The sequence below is a fragment of the Ambystoma mexicanum genome, chromosome 7q, assembly GCF_040938575.1.
Source record: "Ambystoma mexicanum isolate Mex_15411 chromosome 7q, UKY_AmexF1_1, whole genome shotgun sequence".
NCBI classification, from domain to species: domain Eukaryota; kingdom Metazoa; phylum Chordata; class Amphibia; order Caudata; family Ambystomatidae; genus Ambystoma; species Ambystoma mexicanum.
In genome coordinates, this window is record NC_090941.1 from 658,779,149 (window position 1) to 658,803,189 (window position 24,041).

Sequence of the window (24,041 nt, forward strand, 5' to 3'; positions counted from 1 at the left end):
TAGTAGATCACAAACATTAGGCTCTCAACACAATAGTAAATTTGGCACCATAGGTTTTCACAAATGCATTGTACCTGTATGGTATGTGACAACCGGTAAATGCTCTGGCTTACAAAACAAAAATTACCAACTTGTTAATTGTTTTGAAACTTCATTTGTGCTAGAAGGTTCCTCTCAGTACTCTGTTCTGGTTACAAGGTCAGCAGCCCAACATGGGCAAACAGCTTAATCTTCAACTTTTCCTGACTGACTTATGTATGGATGAGCAGCCATGGCGTTTGAATAAAAGAATATCAACCTAACCATGTGATGAAAAATGAACTCTATAGCTCATAAAATAGAAAACGTGGGCTACAGATCACTAAGGCAGTTTCAGAAGGTTTATTGAAGTTTTCATGGGTAAACAACCCTAATAGTTAGATCACTCAAAAAGTAAAGGCCAATTGGGCTGTGTAGGTACTAACATTTCGTATCCAACTACTTGTTTGGGGTCAACTGGCAGTATATCTTCTATTGGAATGAATGAGGGTGATAAACCGACTTCTGGGTGGCTGTTCACAAAACTGTTCCCGATGTACATGATCTGTGACGAGTCGTGATCGTGTCACTTCTCCCCACAGGGGAGCCCTTCCCTGTGAGGGTAGGGAGATGAGCCCACTACGCAATAATTCTCCTCGAGGTGGCGGAATGAGGGGAATCACAGGGAGAGACTCTCCTCATGGGGGCAAGGACACCCATTCCGTGATGGAACTCCCTAACCCACTTACCTTTGAGAACATGCAATCTTCAAGGTCGTCCAAGAACCAACCTGAGAAGCCTGCGACTGTAATTCTCCCTACTTTCCTTACATAAAACATGAGAATATCAACACAAGGAGGAACACACAAGGTGATCATGAGAGATATCTCAAAAGTACTGAGAAGAGGACGATTGAAGGAGTGATGCAAACTGCTCTTTTTCGAAGTATCAGCATTACTGAGAAGATGTGGCCCCAAGGAAGCATGAAGAATGTCTTAACAAAAGAGACTGGCACTGCGCTGGGGAGGACCCAGCTACAGACCAGATCAAGCAAGAAGGGAATTACTGAAACGAGAACCTGGCGTGAAGTCATTTAACCCAGAGAAATTCAATCCTGGGCACAAGGCAGCAAGCTGAAGAAGCTCACCTTCAGCCGTGAGGACGTAGTGGAAGGCTCGGAAGAATGCCCAGTTGTGGAGTGAAAAACCGACCTATGTAGAAGCTGGAACCAGGCTAACAGTGTCGTGACCTCGGGAGGTGCAGCGTGCAGTCCAACTATGCCGACACCGAAATGCCCAGTAAGTCGCGTAGCCAACGCAGTTCAGCAGGGAGCGGAGGGAGAGACGATCATAGCCCTCAGCAAGATGACAAGACCAATAGCCCGGGAGGATCCGCTGGCATGGCCCAGCTGAGAAAGAAGGTAATGGGAGTTACAAGTGAGCGGTTTGGGCAATACTGAAGAGTACCTCAGGAGTAATCTCCCTCGTCACAGTAACGGTGTAAAAACCATCAATACTGAAGAGTCCCTCAAGCGGAATAGTAACTACTGACAATGTATTAAGATTGAAGAACATCTCGGGAGTAATCTCCCCCGTCACAGCACCAGTACCAAAATGACCAAGAGTGAGTAGGGGAGGGTGTCAAAATAAAGCTTCCTCATCAGAATAATCGAAAGGAAGATTGCAAAATCACAGAGAAATCTCCCTTCTAATAATCATAAGCAAGACATTGAGAGCCATGGAAGTTACAAGAGGGGTCACCTTAACAATAGTGGAAGAAGCCAAGGATACTTTGGGAGGGATGTCCCTTGTTTCATTGCTCAAGGAGAAGACCAGGGAACCCTGAGACACTATGTTGTATTTAAATGGGAGAACATTTGGGCATTTGGTCAAGGAAAGTCCCTTGGAGGAACTACAAGGACTCTCGAAGGCTGTCAGAGACTATCTGAAAATCGCATTTAATACTAATACAGTTTGACCAGGAGAAGGGAGTCATTCTCCTGGTCTCACCTTTTGTTGAATCAGAAGCAATTTCAAAAGATTGTCAGAAAACAGCTCTAAAATTGAAGCAGGTGAACCAGGAGAAGGAAGTTATCTTTTGTTAGTGGTAGGGTCAGAGCAGGAGATTTTTGGACAGAGGACAGACACACTAGTTGAGAACCACCCAGATGACAAGCAACCATTCAGTTAGGTAGTGCAAACCCTTTAGTTATACGGAGTGTACAGTCCTTTTTTTCCTTTTTGTTAAATACAACTCTGAAGTTGAAATGCCACCTCTGTGTCAGACTCCTGACTTATCACAGATCCCCCAAAGATAAGTACAGGGAAAAAATGTTAGAGAGTTATGTAATCATAATTATAGGGAACCTTGTGATTCGGGAACCTTGTGATTCGGGAACCTTCTGCTATTTCTGACCACTGACCGAGCACTACCTGGTGGCTCACAAACCTTTCCATAGGTATGGATTCAGACCTGTAATAGAGACACCAGTCAGAAATATGGGGCCCAAGCTTACTGCACTTACAGTCCCAATCTATATATCAGTGATGATGACCAATGAGGTTGAAACAGGTCTTTGGTTGCGTGGGGCCACATGGAAAGAAACGTGATCTAGCAGTCACAATAAGTCTGGAATCCCCATTCAGGGATGGAACCAAGCGTGATTACCTTGTGCTTTTTTTCCTCTTCTGTAATGGCACTGAAGGCTGAGCAACTATACCTTGGAATGCTGCCCATGACGAATGCCAGTGGTCACACTTAATTCAAAGGTTTTAAAACTATCACTCTTCAGTGTTGCACCATTCACAAATTGGGCACTATCTAGGTTTGTCAACAACAGCCCTCGCTTTTCGTGGGAGGCATTATTTCTCTCATTTATCCCAGATCTTGTTCTGGGACACACTAGTATATCTCCAGCCCCCGACTCCCACTCTAGTTTCCCATACACATGAATCCTAGGGACAGGGCAGGCTGAAGAGCTCCTACAGGACAGAGGAAAAGCCAACAAAAAGGGCAATTTCTCAAGAAACAGTGCTAGGATGGAGTAACAAATCAAGTGAGGGGCATATGCCAAGAGGTCCAAAAATCTGTATCCCAGTATTGAGGTGCTATTATAATTCACAGAGTTCTCCGGTGTCCACAGCCAGTAAAGCGTCCCACAATGCAGACAGAGTTAAGGGCCCCAGTACACTTCTTGAAATTGCCCTTTGCCATGGAGTCAACAATATTTTTATTTTATTCAAATTTTTATTCAGTGCTGGCCCTACCCACCCTACAATGAGTAGTCCTTCAGCAATCTGTTGCTGTGATGCACTTCTATGAAGGCATGCTTTGTTAGATTATTCCACATGTTCAATGAGTATACTGGGCTACAGCCTTCAGCAGGCTCCTGTCATGTTCCTGCTCTTCAAAACCTGGCGTCATTTATTATTTTTCTTTATTTTGTATTGTTTTATGGTTATTTAATAACCTTTAACAAATACAAGCTTAAGCACCTCATTTACAAATTGACATATTAAGAAAACATACAATTTAAAATCTTTACAAACTAATTCAATTTTAATCATAATCACATTTAATCCTAGTAAAACTGTTAAAAGGTCAATAAATAATTGAATAATGAATGAGAGGGAAAAAGAAAGCAGACATCTTACTTACAATTTCAATAATGTTAAAAAGCCTGTTACTGCCAAAATCACTGAAGTTGTCAATCCAGCTAGACAAAATTTCCAAAAGGAAACGTAAGACATCAGAGCCAATGTTGATGAAAATCGCCTGAAATGTAATTCCCGGTTACTTCGAAGATTAGGGCAAGAGATTAAACGGTGGTCTAAAGTCTGAACTAAATCGGTCGAGTTGCAAAAACTCGAAGAGACCATAGTCGTTTGATAGGTTTTTGTCACGGGAGGATAGCTCAGCGGCAGCGTGCTCGACTTGGAAACAAGATGACATGGAGCAACACAGGTTCGATCCCTGGGTCCGCGCTTAGAAACCTCTGGGTATTAAGCGTGTTATAAATAAACTATCATTATAACGAGAGAGCGCCTCCCTGGTTGAAACCCCATTCCATCTAAACCGGATATACAAACGTCTGATGGAACGATGATGATAGATGGTATGATAGGGAGCAAGAACTCTGACATGTTTGAATTCAAATCTCAAATGTTTTAACGATTCATAGGAATGGAAGGTGTTAATCGTAAGAGCCCATTCTTGTCGGTAAAGGATTTTTTTTATCATTAATCATATTATCGACAAGGTCTCAGAGTAAAAGCCCCAGATCATCAAGTAATTGGGTACAAAAGTCTGAAAAGTCACTACCAAAAGTATCACCTCTCTCTTTAAGAATCACATTAATCTCTGTATATAAAGAGGGTGCGCTCATTGGGCATAATATTTTATAATAGAATAAGTATTTCCATTGTACCCTACACATTTAAGTGAATGAAGGCCTAACTCATAGAGGAATGCTAGTCGATACCTGCAGAACCTTCCTCCACAACTGCCCCTCAATGACAGGCAGTAAGTCCAAAGCCCACGGTGGCAAGAGTTCTATGTCATACAATATTTTTGGCACAATTCTTCCTTTGTAAAATTTAACACATGGTAAATGGAAAATCTGCCATACCTAAAGTCTACCCGGAGAATTTGATTGCAAAGCGCCACACTGCGAGAATTCTTCCAGTCTCCAACCAGTGCCTTGTCCTGTTTAACAAAGATGGGAATCCCAAATATATAAAGCTTTCCACTTTTTCAAGAGAATCATGATCAATACGCCAGATTAATGAATGAACTTTTTTTTTATTAGTACAGTGTAATGTTTTTGTTTTATTAGGGTTAATCCTGACACTGTGTACCGCAGCAAAATTAGAAAAGGCAACCAGAAATCGCTGGAGAACCAACCAGAGTAATATCAAAAATGTTAAAAATCACTGACATAGGCAAGCCAAACCGGCTTCAGATTATGAATCCTAGGAGAAGCCAATGCAACGTAAGTTAAATACTCGCTGATGTCGCTTAAGTAGAGATTGTACAGGCACAGTGCTGATATACAACCCTGCCTGACACCTCTAGATGTTAAAATGCTGCGAAACAATGTACCATCATGGTCAACTAATACCTGTATATAAGAATTGGTATGGAGACTGATAATAAGCCGAAGTAAGCCATAGGGGATTCCCCATCTCTGCAATTTTGCCCACAGTAGACCTGCATCAAAGGCAACTGAGAGGTCCACTGTGGCCACATAAACCGATTCATATTTCTTCTGCCAGACTTGGCTGGGAGTGGCTTTCAATAAGAACCCATTCAAGGACGTACATTGGGGCTTACGAAAGCCTGTCTGCCATTGCGGAATTCTACCAATAGTTTTTTGCCAAGTTTCCAGATGCTGTAAAAGCAAGACTGAGAATACCTTGCTATCCATGTCCAAAATCAATATGGGGTGGGCAATTCAATGGATCGTAACGTCAGCTTCTTTTGAAGATTGGTAGTATATAGGCAGTGGACCAGGTTTTTGGAAAAGCACGAGTAGCCACAATGTTCTTAAATAAAACAGACTAAATTGATGCCCAGGTGTCCGGGTCCCCTTTAAATAATATGTTCTGAGAGATTATTGGGGCAAGCACACGCGAGGAGCCAGTAAACACATTACCAAAGTGGGAAAGCCATTGTTGCTCTGAAACTGATGACTGTTCAGGCTGGTTGCATTCCATATCGTTCATTAAATGCCAGAAAGAACGGGCATCTGTTTTTCAGAACGAATAGCATGCTGTCAGCATCATGTTGATAACTTAGGGCGTGTGTGCCCCAATTCCTGTGTAATATTTTCACTGTTTTGATGAGCAAATTCTTAGATTCTAGGCTACTCCTCAAATTAGATTTCAGATTTCTAATTTCTGCACGCATGGGCAGTTTCCTACTAACCATATTGGAATCAAACTAGTGCAGATGTTTTTTTAAAGGGTTTCCTAATGCGAAGTTGCAATGGTAAACTGTAGGTTAGGCAATCCCTCCACCAAAAATCACCATATTTGTCCACCCTAATTGTGGACTACTGCCAATCCAATGATGAAGCTATTAAGTAAGTTGAAGCTGCCTCATTTACCTTTTGGACAGTTCCCACATTCCAAGAAACTCGATTTCCAGCTGGATTAACTCTAAGAGAAGAAAGAGTCTTGGGTAAGAGTTAAATGAAAAAAATGGTGACAAATGACAATAGTGTCTAAATTCGCTGGGTACACTTAAAAAATGAGTACATCCTCTCTGCGCCCAGATCCAAACAGTCCGGTGGGGGTGTAGCCTTCATTTTCCAGGATTGGATTCCTGCCTCTGTGATTCCTATGCAGGCCTACTCCTCCTTCGAATGGCGTGTCTGTAGGCCTTCTCTCTCTCCCTGCCACTCTCCGACCATTGCTACTATCTATCGGCCACCTGGTCCGACTACCTAGTTCTTCTCTGAATGAGCGGACCTGTCCTCCTCCCTCATGGCCGCGACCATTCAACTCCTCCTCCTTGGAGACCTCAATATCCACCAGGATCCTTTCTGTCCCTCCTCTTTACTCTTTCGTTACCTCTACTTCTCTCTCTATTCTTCCCTCTGGCCAACTCATTGTGCTGGGCACACTCTTGATGTTCTCATCTGCTCTGATCTCCCCTCTCCAACCCCCTCACCATTCCTCAGTCCTAGAGCGATCACCCTCTCCTTGCCTCCCATCTCTCCTTGCCTACTCCATAGGCCAAGACTACTCCAGCACTGCCACCTACCTTCTCGGTCATCCGGCCCATGAAGCGGGTGTCAGTTGAGACTTTCGCTGCCACTTTCTCCCTGCCCTCTCCAAGCTCCACTCCGCTATCTCTTTTACTCTCAATGTTTTTGCCCCTGTCATTAGGATCCAATTGAAGCCCAAAGCCAAGTGCAACTCTCGGTATGACTCTGACCTAGTTACCCTTAAACACAAGTGTAGAGTCGCTGAGAGGAAATGGTGGGCTTATTATGCATCCTCTGACAAACTGTCCTGGCGCCTGCTGCAAAGGAAATATCGGGTCTTTGTCCGCACTAAGAAGAGGACACACATCCAAGCCCGCGTCTCTGCAGCATCTAACATCTCGGCCAAACTTTAAAATCTGCAAGGAGCTGGCCAACCCTGCTGCAATCTCTACCTCTCCCGTCCCCTCCCAGGCCCTCTGCATGGCCCTGGCCTCATTTCGCCACCTCAAAAACCCTGGACATCCTGTCCATGCTCTCGTCCTCTTCTCTTCTCTTCTCTTTCCGATACCTCCTGCAGCCTCCCTCTTTCTCAACTTTTCCTCTGTTCTCCCCAAACGAGATTTCCAGACAAGTCCCATCTATGAAAGTCTTATCAAAAAAGATTCTTCCATGTTCGTCCAAAACCATCAAGGACCACATTGACACCCTTGCTCCTGCTCTGGCTGACTTCTGCAACCACTCCTTCACCTGTGGAGCCTTCCCTCCCCTCTGAAGCACTCTCTTGTGCACCCTCTTCTCAAGAAACCCACAGCTGACCCCTCCAGACCGGATACTTATCACCCGATCTCTATCACTCCTTTCCTGTGCAAACCCCTGGAAAAGCTGGCCATCTCCCAGCTTCATCTTCATGCCGATTCTGTTGGTTATCTCCATGATCATCAGTCTGGCTTCAGAGCAGCCAGAAGCATGGAAACTGCTCTCCTGAACATCTGTGAAGACCTGCTCTCCAACCTTGATTCTAATATCCCATCTCTGCTCATCCTACTCAATCTCTCTTCTGCATTTGACACAGTCAACCATGTCATCCTGCTCAATCGCCTCCGTGATAAACTGGGTATCACTGATCAGGCTTTAGCCTGGCTGACCTCCTTCCTCTCCAACTGACCCTCCCAGGTCCAACTTGGGTGCTTCCTTTCCTCCATCTCACTTTCTACCTGTGGTGCAGGGGTCCAATTTCTCTCCCTGGCTTTTCAACCAATAACCAGCCCCACGCTCGCCCACTGCATTGCTGCTCCAACTTTCAGTGCTATGCGGATGACCTCAAACCTGTTTTCAGGCTCTCCTCTGCCACCTCTTCTCCCTCTCCCATCTGACTGACCGTCTGCAATCCAGGAGTTGAGCGCCGCCAACCACCTCTGACTTAATGCCAGTAAGACAGGGATCCTCCTCATCAGCACACCTGCACCTTCCTTTCCTGGCACTCTCTGGCCGGCCTCCCTTGGCCCGCTCCTTGCTCCCACTTCTGAGGCTAAGAACCTCTGGTTCATCTTCGACTCCACGCTTACCTTTTCTCCACACATCTCTAAAAAGTCAAACTACCATCTGCACCTCCTCAGAGGTATTCTTCCTTTCCTCTCCTTCCCCAAGAAGCTCACTGTCTCTAGAGCTGTGGTTCTCTCTAGGCTGGACTATTGCAACAGCCTCTTTCTAAATCTGCCTGCAACCACTCTCCGCAGCTCATTCAGAACAGGACTGCAAGACTTGTCCTTGGCCTCAAGCCCTGGGATCATACCTCTCCAGCTCTGAAATCTCTTCATTGGCTCTCAGTGGCTGCAAGGATTAAATTCAAGACCCTTTGCATTGTCCACAAGGCCTTCTGGGGCCTGGGTCCGCAATACCTTCAACTCTCCGGAAATACCGTCCTACTCCAGCTCTTCGCTCCTCCACCTCCCTCAGGGTCAGTCGCTTCTCCAAGCAACGAGTTGGGGGGTAGATCTCTTTCCTTGGCTGGGGCCTCCGTCTGGAGCAGCCTCTCTGAAACTTGAGAACCACCATCTTCGGTTCCGGAAGCACCTCAAGACCTTCCCCTTTGCTTCTACCTTCACTCTTCCTCTCCCCGGCTGATCTCAGTCTGCGTTGGCTCTGGTTACCTTATGATTTCGGGCCCAGATCCCTGCCCACCAAGCCGCACTGCCTCCTGGCAACCCATGCACTAGGGTCTGTATCTGCAACCCTACAGTCCCCTTCATGCACTTATTAGACACCCATTGTCTGCGCCTTATTCTTGCACTTACCACCTGCTGGCCGCACTACCTGCCATTTTATCAGGTGTTCAGCAGTTTCCAACCTCCGCTGCTGCTTGAACTTCCCCCTTCGCTCTCCCTTGCACTTGCAGGTTCTCAATGACACCGGGCCTAGTAAGATCATTGTTTTGTCCTCACTTGTTCCCCTCCCTTGCCTCATCGTGCTCTGAAACACTTGTCTATGGGCGCAATACAAATAACAGATCATATATACATCTGTTATACAATCTATTGCTTGTAAAAAATATAATCCAATGTTGAATAAGAGGTCCCATTTGTCCAGGTATGACGACTTAGGACATCTCCAGCAATCGAGCCATTTAGCATCGTAAGGCCAAGACCTTTTAGGTTTTTTAGCCACATGTGCCCACATTGCTTTTTGCCCTTCTCTAATTTGGGGAGGTCCATCTCATATTGAATAGACAAACAACATGCGTTTAGGTAGCCTAGGACAATCATCTGTCCCCCTGAATTAGCTTCCAGCCAGTCATTCTCAAAGACCATGATGTAATCAATAAATGACTCAAGGCTACCCAAACCCACATGTCAATAAAAGTTAATAAGCAATATATCAATGGGTGAATCAAGCGTCAACCTGATATGCGTTCCAAAGATTCTAAGCAATAATTGAATTAACAATACATAGTTGCCTGGATGCAGGGTCGAAAGCAGTTACTGGCAGGAAGCTGCATTTTGGAAAGCTGTCTTCACTGTTTGTGCCTGCAGGAGGAGCTAATAAATACTTTGAGAGTCTGCAAAGCGGTGTCGAAAGCAGAGGTCGAAAGCAGTTACTGGCAGTTAGCGGCAGTCAGCTGAATTATCCGCATTCAGTCGGGAACAAATGTTTTTGTTCATTATGTAATCTTGTAAAGGAGTCAGGACTAAGAGTGAGAACGCAGTCTGTGCAGTCCGTGCACGTCTGGCGTGGGCTACTTCTTGTGATAACCTGCAACAAGAAAGGTAAAGAATGTAAAGAATGTACTGCCTTATTTGCCTGTGCCTCTGTCGCTCCCACTCCTTTTCCGCTTCGGATAACTCCTGGATAACTCCTGGGGCATTCTACTGACTTCAATGCACGGCTCCATGCAGGGTGTACTGTGAGCAATAACGGCACACTTTCACTACTTTTAAAAGAAGGAAGGAAATTTAATGGGGTTTGCTTTGCTAAGCGGCATCAGCTGGCTACGAGCCTTTGAGCCGCTCGACTCATTGATTTAATCACTTGTACTCTTTTGGGAGTTCCTCTCCTAGAAGTGCGGCGACTGCGGGCTATGGGCCTTTGAGCCGCACGACTTATTGATCTAATCACTTGTACATTTTGGGGAGGTCCTCTGCTAGAAGAACAAGTCACTTCTTACCTGGTAACGTTCTTTCGATGGGATGTTCCTCCGACGTATTCCTCATCTTTGATAATTCGTCTCCAGCTTGCTGGCCTCGGAAATGTTTTCTCTGTAGAGGGCGCTGCGCATCGACGTCCGTCGAGTTGGTGTCCCTCGTCAACCTGTTACGCTCACCTGGTGTCCACGGGGGCGTTGATCTGGACCGGCCTGATGTTACTTCTTCCAGTGATACTCGGAGCGCCGAGATGACGGAGTGGACCGGGCCACCCAGCTTGGTCTGTTTGGCTCGTATGAATACTCTTCTGTAATGCAGAAAGGGGAATTAACCACCTGTGAGGTTTAAGGTTAACCCCACCTTCTCCCCATGAATTACTTTGGGACTCCTTTAGATTCTCACCTGATAATCTGGAAAGATGAACTCTCCATCCTGCTTCAAGTGCAGGGGCGCATAGATGACCAGTTGCCTCACTGGTGTGGGAAGTTGGCGAGTTGCAGACAGAGTTGACTCGTAGAGGTAATAGTTATAAGAGTTCAAAACGTCTGGAATTCACTCTGTCCAATTCCCCTAGGTTGCCCTTATGGATCTGGAAAGAGTTCACGTGGCAACCAGAGATGCGCAGGTAAGGGTTTATAAAAGCTGTTCAGAATAAAGAGGGAAGCTTTGGTCTTTTTCCTTTTCAGGCATCCATTCGGAGGAAGATCCGTGGATTGAAGCGTTTTCCGCAACCGGGTAAGTCTGAAGCGGAATGTTTCCCCATAGGGGCCGGGGTGCGGCGGATATGCGGAAAAGGTCGCGTCGACTCGAGATTAGGCGAGTATCCCCGGTGATCTCAAGTAAGTCTTAATATTTGCCTTTGTTGCCTTAGATAACTCTCTGTTGCTCACCTTATTGTTATTATGTCCATAGGTGATGAAGAGCGGCCGCAGACTGAAGATGAGCGTGATGGAATGCTGAAAATGGCAACAGGTGAGTTCAGCGCGGCATTGCAGGAGGCGCGGCAAGAGCGACTAATGGATCCTTTCTTCCAGGTCCAAGTCGGGAAGATGCAGGATTCAGGTGAGTATGAATAAACTCTTGCTCTAACCTTTCCTCTGTTTTCCTTGCAGGGTTCAGGAGCTCCGGAGTGTAGACGGGCGTGGCAGAAGACTGGAAGCTGCTGCAGGCACGGTGAGCGTTACGCTGCTACTGCAGAATAACGCGAAGCACGTGTGGCTGTCCGGGCATGGCTTAAATAGCTTTGGAAGAAGTCCCTGGTAAGTATTCTTCCACTGCCCCACCCAGGTAAGAAAATAGTCCCTCCTAAGCCTCATTTGGCTTAGGTCTTCATGCAGCATGGTCTGCTTTAGGTAAGTTATCATAAATGAGCCTGGCGTCTATGGCGCCAGCACTGACTTTGTTCTTATGAGCCTGGCGCCAAAGGCGCCAGGACTGCACCCAAACAGCCCCTAACTGGGGCTTTTGGGCATGCTCCAAATGGCGTGATGCCTGCTTCCGAGGCTGCTGGGCCTGGTCTGGTTTCCCGGGGGCAGGCATCATGACACAACCACTGTATCGTCGCCGACGTCGCCATGCCCATAAATAGCCACGCGCAGCGTCTGTTGCTCAGTTCCGTTTTGTAGCATAAGATAAGTCATGCATGAATTGGTTATTGACCTTGAAGGAGCGTGAACTGCAACCACAAGGGAAGTATTACTGCGGGGATGGATGGGAGGGACGATAAGGAATACGTCGGAGGAACATCCCATCAAAAGAACATTACCAGGTAAGAAGTAACTTGTTCTTCGAAGGGATTGTGTCCTCCGACGTATTCCTTATCTTTGATAGACTCCCATAGCAGTGGTGTGTAATTGGAGGTGGGAGTAAAAACGCAATGTTACCCTTTAGGAATGAACAGAATGTAATACTGCTTTGCCAAACCTAGTCTCTTGACTAGAGGAGGAATCCAGGTTGTAAAATCTTGTGAAGGTATGTGCGGACGACCATGTGGCAGCCGCACATAGGTCTCGAACCGGAACCCCTCTTTGGAGGGCCGAAGAGGCTGCGATACCCCTGGTTGAATGAGCCCCAAAAATTTTGAGGAGGCTCTTTCCCTGCTAGTTTATAACATTCCAGAATGGCCAAAATGATCCATCTGGAAATGGTCTGTTTTGTTATTGGTAGTCCCAATTTGTGCCCTGAATAACCTACGAACAGTTGGTCTGCTTGCCTAATCCTAGCAAGTCTGCTGATGTAAAAGCTTAAAGCCTGCCTTGGGTCCAGTCTGTGTAGCCTTTCTTCCTCTTTCCCCGGATGGGGAGGAGGATAGAATGAAGGTAAGGTAATTTTCTGAGTGATGCGGAATTCAGAAACTACCTTTGGGAGGAAATTAGGCTTCACCTGTAGAACAACTTTGTCTTTATGAAAAATTGTATGAGGGGGTTTACAAGATAGAGCTTGAGAAATCTTAGCGAACAAGAGTGGAGTGGTTCGAAAGGAGTACCCATCAGGAAATTTAAGACTACATTTAAATCCCATAAGGGAACTTGGAATGGTCTTGGAGGATAGACATTAGTTAATCCCTTTAGAAATTGTATTACTAAGGGTAATTTGAAATACAATGGCTCCTCTGCAGTGCGCTTGAAGATCGATAGCGCTGCGAGATAGCCCTTGATAGTGCCAACTTGAAGGCCTGAATTTGCCAAATAGAGTAGAAAGGATAATACCGTTGGTGTACCACATGAAAAGGGGTCACTATTCTCTTCTCTACACCAGCTGCAAAATTTGTTCCAACGGCAGCGGTATAAAGACTTTGTTGCTGGCCTTTTGGGCGAAAGAAACACCTCCCATTACATCATCAGGGAGGTCCCAATCCTTGTATCTCAACCTTTCAGAAGCCAAGCGTGAAGGTTGAGGGTTCCGATGCCTGGATGGAGAACCTGACCTCCCTTCTGTGAGAGAAGATTCTCCTTGAGTGGAAGGCGAATTGGAGGGCAGATGGACATGTCCAGAAGGTCTGGGTACCACGTTCTCCTGGCCCAGTCTGGGGCAATTAGGATCATGGTCCTCCGGAATCTTCTCAACCTCCTGATCATTTGAGGAATGACGGGGACTGGTGGAAACGCGTACAGGAGTGGAAACTCCCAGTCCACTACAAACGCGTCCCCTAGAGCTCCTCTCAGGGGAAATTCCCTTGAACAAAACAGATCACACTTCCTGTTGGTACTGGTGGTGAACAGATCCACTTGAGGGGTTCCCCAAAGGGCGAAGATCTCCTGAAGGACTTCCTGAGCTAGTTCCCACTCGTGGGAGACTGTGCCCTGCCTGCTCAGAGCGTCCGCCGTCAAGTTCTTCTCTCCGGCTAGGTGAACTGCCGATAGAGAGATTCCTTCTTGAATTGCCCAAAACCAGAGCTGCATTGCCTCTTTGCACAGTGGCAGTGATCCCACGCCTCCTCTTTTGTTGAGGTAGTGCATGGCCACTGTGTTGTCCGTCATTATCAGGACATTTTTTCCCTGTACTGATGGCAGGAAAGCTCTCAGCGCTAGTCTGATCGCTCTCAGCTCCAATAGGTTGATGTGTAGTCTGGACTCCCATGGAGACCAACGACCGCTGATGGTCAAGTCGTTGGCATGGGCTCCCCACCCCGTGAGTGAGGCGTCTGTGACTACTGTTATCTGCGGCCATGGTTGCCAAAACAGTTCTCCTTTCAAAATGTTCTCTCGATAAGCCCACCATTGAAGGTCTCGGGCTACCTTCTCCGTAATCCGAAGGAGATCTGTCATTTTTCCTGAGAACTGTGACCACTGGGTTCTTAGTGCCCACTGGAGAGATCGCATTCTCAGGCGAGCCTCTGGCACAAGGAAGATGCAGGATGCCATGAGGCCTAGCAACCTCAAAAAGTCGAAGGCTGGGAGATGTTGGGCATTTTGAAACTTGGTGACCATCTGCAGAATATCTTGAGCCCTCACCTCTGGTGGCGAGGCTTTTCCCAAGGAGTGTCCAGGACTGCTCTGATGAACTGGAGTCTCTGTGATGGTATCATCTGTGACTTCTTTAAATTGAGGGAGAAGCCCAGATTGTGAAGGAAGTGGCAGACATAATCTAGCTGGATCTGAGCTTGTTCCGAAGATACAGCCCTGATCAGCCAATCGTCCAGGTAGGGGTAGACTTGCCGCCACTACCGACACTAACTTGGTGAAGACCCTCAGGGCGGAGGTCAGCACAAATGGCAGAACTCGAAATTGATAATGAGAGCCGCCAATTGCGAACCTCAGGTATTTCCTGTGTTTGAGATGGATTGGCACATGGAAATAAGCATCCTGGAGGTCCAGAGATACCAGCCAGTCCTGGAGCTGGAGGGCATGAAGGATCTGAGAGAGTTACCATCTTGAACTTGCCCTTCCTGAGGAACTTGTTCAATTCTCGTAAATCCAAGATAGGTCTCAGTCCTCCATATTTCTTCAGTATGAGAAAGTAGGGGGAGCACCAGCCTTGTTCCCCTCCGCTACAGGTAGCGGTTCTATGGCACCTTTCTCTAGCAGGTCTAAAATTTCCTGCAAGAGGAGCGGATCTGGAACTTTCAGAGAGCTGTTCCCCGGTGGATGACTCTGAGGGATGCGTAGAAAAGGCAGGCAGTAACCTCGGGCAACTGTCTCCAATGCCCAAGCAGCTGACGTAATAGCCTGCCATTCCGTCAGATGTTGAGTTAACCTGCCCCCTACTGGTGTCTTGTGAGGAGAGTCCTCAGAGCGGTTTGGAGGCGGCTGATGCAGATGCCGAGGGTAAAGAGGCACCTGCTGCTGCGGCTTTTGTATTTTTAACCCGCCCACCTCGGGTGAACTTTTTCTGACCCCTTTGAACCGGCAGCCCTCTGCCTCTTCAGAATGCGGAATAGAAGCAAAAGGATTTACCTCTCCAAGAGGTTCCTGAGGGGCGATATGGTGTCTGACGGATTGCAGCTCCCAGGGATTTTGCTGCTGCCTTTGATGTTTGAAGCTTTTCTAAACTGACATCGGCCTTCTTACCAAACAAAGAAGAGCCGTCAAAGGGCATATTCAAGAGTCTGCTTTGCACATCTGGAGCAAAACCAGACTTTCGCAACCAAGCAAATCTCCGGGTTGTTGTACTTGCCGCCATGGCCCTGCTGATGCGGTCAGCGGAATCGATACCAGTTTGAAGGGATTCGCACATTGCGTCTTTACCATCCTTAATGATGTTTAGAAACGCTTCCCTTTCTTCTCTCTCCGGGAGGCAGTCAGCCGCTGATGAAGCACGCTCCCAAAGTGCGTGGCTGAACCTTGCGAGCGTACAAGTAGCACTGATGGATTTCAACGCCATGCTATATGCAGAAAAGACTTTTGGCCATAGAGTCATATCTCTTGTCATCCCTGTCCTGTGGAACAGTAGGGTAAGCCGATTTACTACCTGATGAAGTTGCTGCCTGAAGAACCAGACTCTCCGGAGTTGGGCGTTTGGATAAATATTCAGGGTCAGCAGTAGACACCCTATACTTGGCTGATAATTTTGTGTTAACCGCCGGGATAACCTCAGGGGTTTCCCAGTTTGCCAATATTTTCCTTTGTAATGCCACATGAAATGGCACCACAGGATCCTCCTGTGGACCTTTAACCAAAATGTCTGTGAGGTCATCTTGCTGAAAAGCAGGTGAGGGTGTAGACCACCCCATGAACTTGCTTATCCTTGCCATCAAGGTTCTATAAGGAGTTTCAGCATGTTCCTCTGGGTCTGGTTTGGCAAATTCCACTTCTGGGTAATTGTCCAACCCACTTGCTTCATGTAAGGATTCTTGGAGGTCCTTTAACCTACCTTCCTCAGAGGTAAATTCCTCTGGTACAGGAGTTGCAGATCCCTGCAACTCAAAAGGTCTCTCCTGATCCGAATTCTCCCCTTCTTCATAAATAGATGCTAAGGCTCTGGAATGATCAGATCTTGGAAATGGTGTAAATCCCATTTCCAGAGCAGAAGGGGCTAAATTTGTCATAATTGACTGAGAAAACGTCGACGTTGTCGACGCAGACGTTAAAGGCTTGGAAGCCATTGAAAAAGGCGTCGAGAAAGTTGGTAGAGGCCTCGAGGAACTCGAGAGTATCGGAATTCTACTCGAGGTTGTTGACGACATTCTCGTGATCGAGGCTCTGGGTATGGCCACTGGCTGTGAGATGGCCGTGGGTTTGTCCTTTCTCGGCGTCGAATCAACTGACCTGTGCGTCGAAGAACCCTTCGATAATGGTGTCGAAGACGCAGATCTATGCGTTGAAGGGATCTTCGACGACGGCGGCGAAGACACGACCTTGCCTTTACTCGAGGGTTTGCGACGCTCGAGTAGCTTCTTTCGCCGGGTGCTGCGACTCGCGGCGTTTTGATTTTTCAGGTCTTTCACCCAGGGTATCACCCTCAGCAGTCTTTGAGGGGGTCGAGGCCGCTTTCTCGAAGACGCTAAGCATCTTTTTCCTGAATTCCTCCCACTCAGCCTGAGAGCTATGTTTTGTGGGGCAGGAGACCCTTTTCGGGGAAACGGAAGACGAAGAAGACGAGGAAGGGGATCTTCGACATCTCTTTTTTGAATACTTAGATCACGAAGAGTGATGGGAACTGCTTCGAGACCTAGAACGAGAATATCTTGTGATGGTGAGGAGAGGAATGTCTCGACTCCGCCGAGGAAACTTTCAAAGAAGTTTTAACTGTCTTACCTCTCTCGAGCTTCCCCTTACGCTCCTTCAAGGCTTTCGCCGTCATGGACATGCAGTCCTCGCACTCCGAACAATGGTGCTCGACTCCCAGGCACCACAAACAGATCCTGTGAGGATCCATCAACGACATTTTCATTCCACAGTCTCGACATTTTTTTAAGCCGGACCGTGGAGTCGTCGGTTCGGATGAGGAAGCCATCGAGTATGAGTCGGTATTCTCGAGGAATAATGAAGTATATTTGACTGAAGAACTGAACAACGATATTCCGAGGCACCACGAAGCGCGGAAAAACGGAACTGAGCAACGGACGTTGCACGTGGCTATTTATGGGCATGGTGACCTCGGCAACGATACAGTGGCTGTCGAGGGACACCAACTCGACGGACGTCGATGCGCAGCGCCCTCTACTGAGAAACATTTTTCCGAGGCCAGAAATTTTTTCGAGGAGACAAATTATCAAAGATAAGGAATACGTCGGAGGACACAATCCCTTCGAAGTGCAGCGACTGCAGGCTATGGGCCTTTGAGCCACATTTTGTTTCCTACTGAACTACTACTACTACTACTACTACTACTACTACTACTACTACTACTACTGTGAAACACTTTGAACTTTATGGGACATTGGTCCTCCACAAGTCTTCTATCCCTGATCACGGAGGAGATCGAGGGTTCATTGCCCTTAAGCTGTTTGAACCTTCTAGGCTTGGCCTTATAGACATTAGCATTTTTTACTGAATTGTATTTTTTCCGTGGCCTCTATTCTTGCGGAACTCCATCAAAGAATCTGACTCATTGGATTTGTGTTATGGATCCTGCAATTGCTTCATTGCAGCAGTCAGCCTATTTTGTGCCAAAGGGGTTTTCATGGTGATACGAACGTATTGAGGCCTACCCCCTTTCCTTACTAACAAGGCCAACAACTCAGCTTGATTGTTTCTGCTATACTCGTTTTAACTGGGGTGTTTTTGTATTCGCTTACACCTGCGTTTCTCCTTTCCTTTTGCATTGCTCTCCTTCCTCGAAGCCATGCCTGCTTTGAGAAGTGTTTTTTTTTGTTTCCTTCCAGTCATCTAAACCAAGGGCAAACTCTGCCTCTTTTGTTGAGCAATCATTGGGGCATCTTCCTATGCCTCTAAGCCATTCTGTAGTGCTGAACAATTTGTTGTCTGATGAGGGGGGAGTGTGCAGATCAGATGGCAAACTCCTGGTTACAACTACCACTTTGATTGAAGCAACGATGCCTGAATTGTCATGGGGGAGGGGAGGGGGTTCCTTCGGACACCTTGTTAACAAACACTGAGGTTTTGGGAACGTTGGTGAATGCTCCTACCTTTCAGGGGCCTTTGGAGCTGACCAACATGGAGTGCCTCCAGGAAGCCCTCGTGGCTCCATCTGCTTCTCTAATAAGGTTTCTCGCATCTACACCACAGCAAGCAGTGAAACTTAGAAACTATAGGAAAGCGGGTGGATTGCTAGGCTTTAATAATTTGCATGATGTTGGAGGTAACGGTGGCTCCTTTGTCGACTTGGGTGCACTTAAAGTGACTTCTTCATCTGATCTTTCGGAGGTCTAATGATGAATCTACGTCTAGGACCAGATCTGTGCTCGTCTCAAACTGGTGATTTCTTGAGTCAGCATGTCCCTTGCCCCGGGAGCAATAACAAGGTTCCTCTAGAGGCAAGTTCTCAAGGGCTGGCTCAGGAAAGCTGCCTTGAGGACTCATTTCATATAGATGCAAATGCCACAAGGGACCTATTGAGGGATACCATCAATCTCAATATACCCTCTACTTTGGACGCACCCATTCATATAAGGGAAAAAAGGAGTTTAATGGAGGGCACCTTTAATGGCATAACGAGAAGTGGGTGAAACAAACCGCAGCAAGGGAGTTACTTCGGAGAGGGGGGAGGGGGGCGATTTTTGTCTAATGGAGGTACTGACTCTGGGAGGTTACATGGTGTATATGACCGAGTTAATGGGGAAGTTGCAATGAGGGATAACCAAGAAGGCATTCCTCCTCAGACTGGTCAGACAATTGTGACGAGTTTTCCTGGTGTTTCTACTTCACCTGTGATTTCCAACCTTGGCGGGGGGAACCTAGTACCTATTCTTGTACTGAAAACACAAAGGTTACCAATGGGTTGGGGATTTGTGAGCTACTTTCTCCCATCCTGTCTAACCTCCACATTAGCCTAAACCTGGCGTTAAAAACTTTGGGCGATACGCAGGAGAACTGGGGGGGAGGGGGCACGGGGGGGAGTTTGGTAGGTCAACAAACAGCATTCAATGAGTTACTGGTACGTATGGCATTTCTTGAGGGACTTGCCAGGAGTAATACTCCCGCCAGTGAAAATATACCTATGGGGAAATGTTTGCTAGATGAATACAACCATAGATTGTCAATTTTGGATGCCAAAGTCTCAGCGTTACTGGATGTTCTCTTATTTAGGGACAATGCTATTTCTAAAGAGAGCTGGCACCCTAGTGGGGATACGGAACATACTTTGAAGACTATCCAGGAACAGTTTCCTGGGACTGAGGCCGACACTGCTCCCAACAGTCCCTCTGCATTGGTGGAGGCCATGGTCCTGTTGGACGAGCAGGAAATACAACAGGAGGCAATAGCGGTAGTTGATTTACTTCTTTACCAACTGGAAATGATGTTGATTTAGATACATCAATGAATTTACTACTGAGAGGGAAGAAGCGCAGGAAGAAGTCTAAACATATCAAAAAAACAAAAAACATACCTCAAGTGAAGATCAAGAGGAGAAATTCTAACCTTAAAGCTTTACGGTAATTACCTGAACACGATATGCACATTGATAATAGCCTATGTGAATCGTCACAGGTAGGGGGTGGCGCTGAAGCAAGAATGGCATCTCATGGTGTGTCATTGAGAGGACCAGGAGTGTTTAGAGATGTGAACATGGAGGGACTTAGTACCTCGTTGGGAGCACACAGGGGGACTAAAAGCGAGAGTCTGATTGAACGCCCACAAACAAAGCAGACAAATATGACTGCTTTTGGTAAAATTATCATATGACATAGATGCAATATCCTTGCTCAGACTTGAGAACGGTAGAATGGTTAGCAATTTCCATTCGGTAATGGCTGCCACAATGGTGTGGGACCGATGGAAATATTTAATCTCCATAGGGTTTGATCTGGTGGAATTGCAAAATTTAGATGAAGCAAAAACATTTCTTGTTTTTATGGAACCTGTTGCTCCCATAGCAGAGGTACTGGTAAGGTCTACATCTGCACCACCGAGCGACTCTGGCAATGTGTTGTCCCTCATTTCAAACCTTCTGGGTAACAGCCAGGACTGGTCCTGGATTCAGCCGGCTCTTAAGACTTTAGAGAGTATTAGGCAGGGTCCGGGACATGCATGACAATATTGAGATTGAAATTGTTACTTGGAATGCATGTGGTAGCGTCAACATGTACAAGTTTATGATCAACTCTGTAAGCAACGGACTCCCTAGAATGCTTTTGTTCCATGAGACTGTGCTTTTGGCCAATTCTTTATTGGAAAGATTTCATACTGTCTCCTGTCTAGCTGTTAGGGGTGACTGGGGACGACCTAGAGGAGGTCTTACTATTGCTATAGATCGTAACCTAGGGCTCACATCGGAAATAATATGTTGGAAGGAATGGCTTTTGGCGACCAGCTTGGAGGTGTAGCCTGGCCTTCACCCATCTTGCTACTTAATCTCTACTGGAACCCCATCAGGGTCAATTTTGAAAGCATCGAAGAGGGATTGGCTGACATCCTGTATGCTTGGTTTGAGAGGGGATGTGGTAAGCGAGTAACTTTGGGAGGTGACTAATTCCTTCTGCGCAGAGGGAACCGTGTGGAACATCATGGGGGCCACCCCGACCTCTCAACAATTGAAGAGAGGTATCCGCTGGGATCTCCTTTTGGAGGATTGGGACATGTTTATGTTGGATCATTCGCCCTCTTGCCACTCTTCCAGACACACCTGGCATAGAGGGCCCTTGACTTCAAGGATCTATTTCATTTACATCTCTAATGGTCTTAGGAATAGCTGTAGTTATCCGAGTCACATCCCCTCCCAGTTAGGAGACCACCTACCTCTTTCTTTCTATCTATATCTAGCCCTACCCTTTTTATCAGACCGAATTTGGCTGGCTTGAATACTAACAACAAGGGGACGAATGTGGTATGGAATAGGAAAACTATTCTCAAATTCAATGGCTACTCCTTGCCTCCTTGAAGGATTTTGTTTCTGGGCTCCCCATCAGTACATCAAGGGAGGGTTGTATGGACTCACTGTATAACCTTATCTTGGCCTGTACTCGTCAAATCAGACTATCATACTCCAGTCAGTGCCAGGAGAAACGTGAGTAATGATAGAATTCTCCAATCCAAGACCCGTAAAAGAAGGGAACTTGTCACGTTGGGTAGACAGTGCTTGACCGCTTCTGAATATGCTGTGTGCAAGCGCAAGCTTCTGGAAAGACACAAGAATTATGTAAAATCCCTCAAGATCGATGCTCACCACAGGCTTCAGCAGACTATGCTGTAAAACTTGCACAAAGGCAAAGAGGGACAATTCTGGTCTATTGTCAACAGGCTACTGGGAAATGCTAAAGGCGGTTTGGACTGCCCGATAAGCATCAGAATTCAGGGATACAGATGGCCTCGAATTGGGTATCCCTGTCGAAGGTTTGTGTACTTGGGACAGGGAGAACATTGTGTGGGCCACTGGTCGAACAAGGCGTTGCGGGCCCCTGGACCGTACGTCTTACCTCCCTTTGTCCTTAAGTAGGACCTCGGGCTTATGGGCTGAGCTTTTGGAACCTTTGTTAGATCATATCTTTTTGTCCCATACCGTCCCTGCCTCATGCGTACAATCTATTATTGTACCCATTCACAAAAAAGGGGATAAATTGTACTTTAACAATTATAGATCCATTGCATGCATAGATGCTACCAGCAAGGTTTTTCCTATCCTTCTAAGGAATCTCAACCGTGCGATCAAAGTTAATAATCTTTTGGGTCCGTTTCAGGTGGGGTTCCGGGAAGAACTAGACACTTATCTCAATGCGACCATTTTGGCCCACCTTAGACACTTTGTTCACCATTCAGAAGTGGGGGATGTTTATTTAGCTTCTCTTAATATGACCAGTGCATTCAATGGTGTCATAAGGTCCAGGCTCTGGCAGAAAATGCTTGCCATGAATATCCCTCGTAAATTGGTCCAATTGATTGCCCTCCTTCACTCTCATACTTCCATTCGAGTTCGTCTCACGGAGGATGGGTCTCATCAGAGATGTACACAAATTGGGGTGAAACAGCGGTGCACACTGATACCTATACTCTTCAACCTAGATGTGTGCGATGTGGAGAGACTGTGGCAGGGTCCTTCCATTGCGTCTGCTAGGTTGGGTAGTATTAGGTTGGAGTGGATCGCCTTTGTGGACGATTTTATACTTCTTGATAGAACTCAGCGAGGCCGGAGAACAAAGATGCAGTTGTTCGGTTTATGGTCATTGCATCGAATCCCTTGCATCGAGGTGCCTTTGCATCACATTTTTTCCATCTAAAAAATTTCCATCAATGCATTTTTTTGGGGGAGGGGGTGTCCCCCCTAAACCCCTTTTTATTACCCTTCATAAACAACCAAAACAAAAATGAACTCTTTACCCCCCAAAAACATGCATTTGATGAACATTTTTTAGATGTAAAACATTTGATGCAAATGCATTCGATGGTATGGCTTACCAGATAACCAGTTGTTCTTCAACCCTTTAAGTGCCATCAGTTTTTCCCCCCAGTGCCAAGGCCTTTTTTGGTGATTTCGGTATGTCCTCATTCAATGCATTGTAACTTTTTTGTTACATGATCTCTCAGCCAAATTTGGCCCCTTTTTTCCCCACATGTAGGCGGTTGTAACGCCACCCAGGAATCCTAGGTTGCTGTAGGGGGGTGGGAGAAAACCAAAAAGGGCGAAAATGTTGTGTTTTGTCAAAAAATGCCATTAAAATGGGCAATAAAATTATGTACAAAGAAGCCTGTGGTTTTTCCTTGTGACAGCTAGGAACAAATGGTTTGCTGTGCTGAATTCCCCAATTTCCTGGCTTTCAAGAACAGGTTGAGTGGAAACGATAAAAACATATTTTGATGTGGTTATCAACCGTTTTGGGAGTGGTAGGTGATTTTGGCCATTTTTGCCAATTGGACCTGCGGGGACGGAATGGAAGAAGAGAGTAGGAAAGCCGAATTGCAGGACAGAAAAGCATACATTTCTGAAAAGTAGATAAAATTCCAAGTTTAGGAAGGGGCGATTTGCACAGGTCGGGCAACAACTAGGTAGGGGAAAAAGTCAGTTTGGTGAAAAGCGGCAACATGACCGAAACTAAGGTATGTGGTGGACATGGTTGGCTTGGTACAGCAATGGCTTCTATGAATTTTGAGAAAAACAATGCTCCGCTACATTCCCCTGATTCTTGCAGATAGGAAAACACACATTCTTTGTAGTGTTTCACAAAACAAGAAGCAAAAAACTGAGCCATGGTACACAGGAGTTGTATGCTTACGGCCTGAACAGACGTACTTAGCACTTAGCATGTGTAAATCAGGAAAACCAATGTGGTGAGGAACGGCAAGCATGCATTTTTTTTTGAAAGCGCACAGGCAGACCTTTTCAAGGGTAGGTGACTCGTGAAGGTTACAAAAGTGTATGGTGCCTAAAGCAGCGACTAATTGTAGGGCACATTTGGGAAATGAAATGGTTGTGTGACAAAGGGCACCAGCAAATGGGTCGAACTGTTATGAAAACCACACAAACAACAAATTTCATACCTTCCTGCATTCCCACACGTGCCCCGATGAAAACGGTACCTCACATGTGTGGGTGCACCTACCTGGGTGCCAAGGGGAAAGCTTAAAAGACTCCTAAACCCAAGTCTTTTCCGACAGCAGAATTTTGCGATTTTTCCAGACGGG

At 46.4% G+C, this 24,041-nt stretch overlaps 1 protein-coding gene across 2 annotated transcripts in view; it reads right to left on the reverse strand.

The window, feature by feature from the left end:
- The window catches only part of PAN3 (poly(A) specific ribonuclease subunit PAN3), a 2,094,753-nt gene that overhangs the window by 508,779 nt on the left and 1,561,933 nt on the right, over positions 1 to 24,041 (reverse strand). The gene's annotated exons all lie outside the window — the stretch shown is intronic.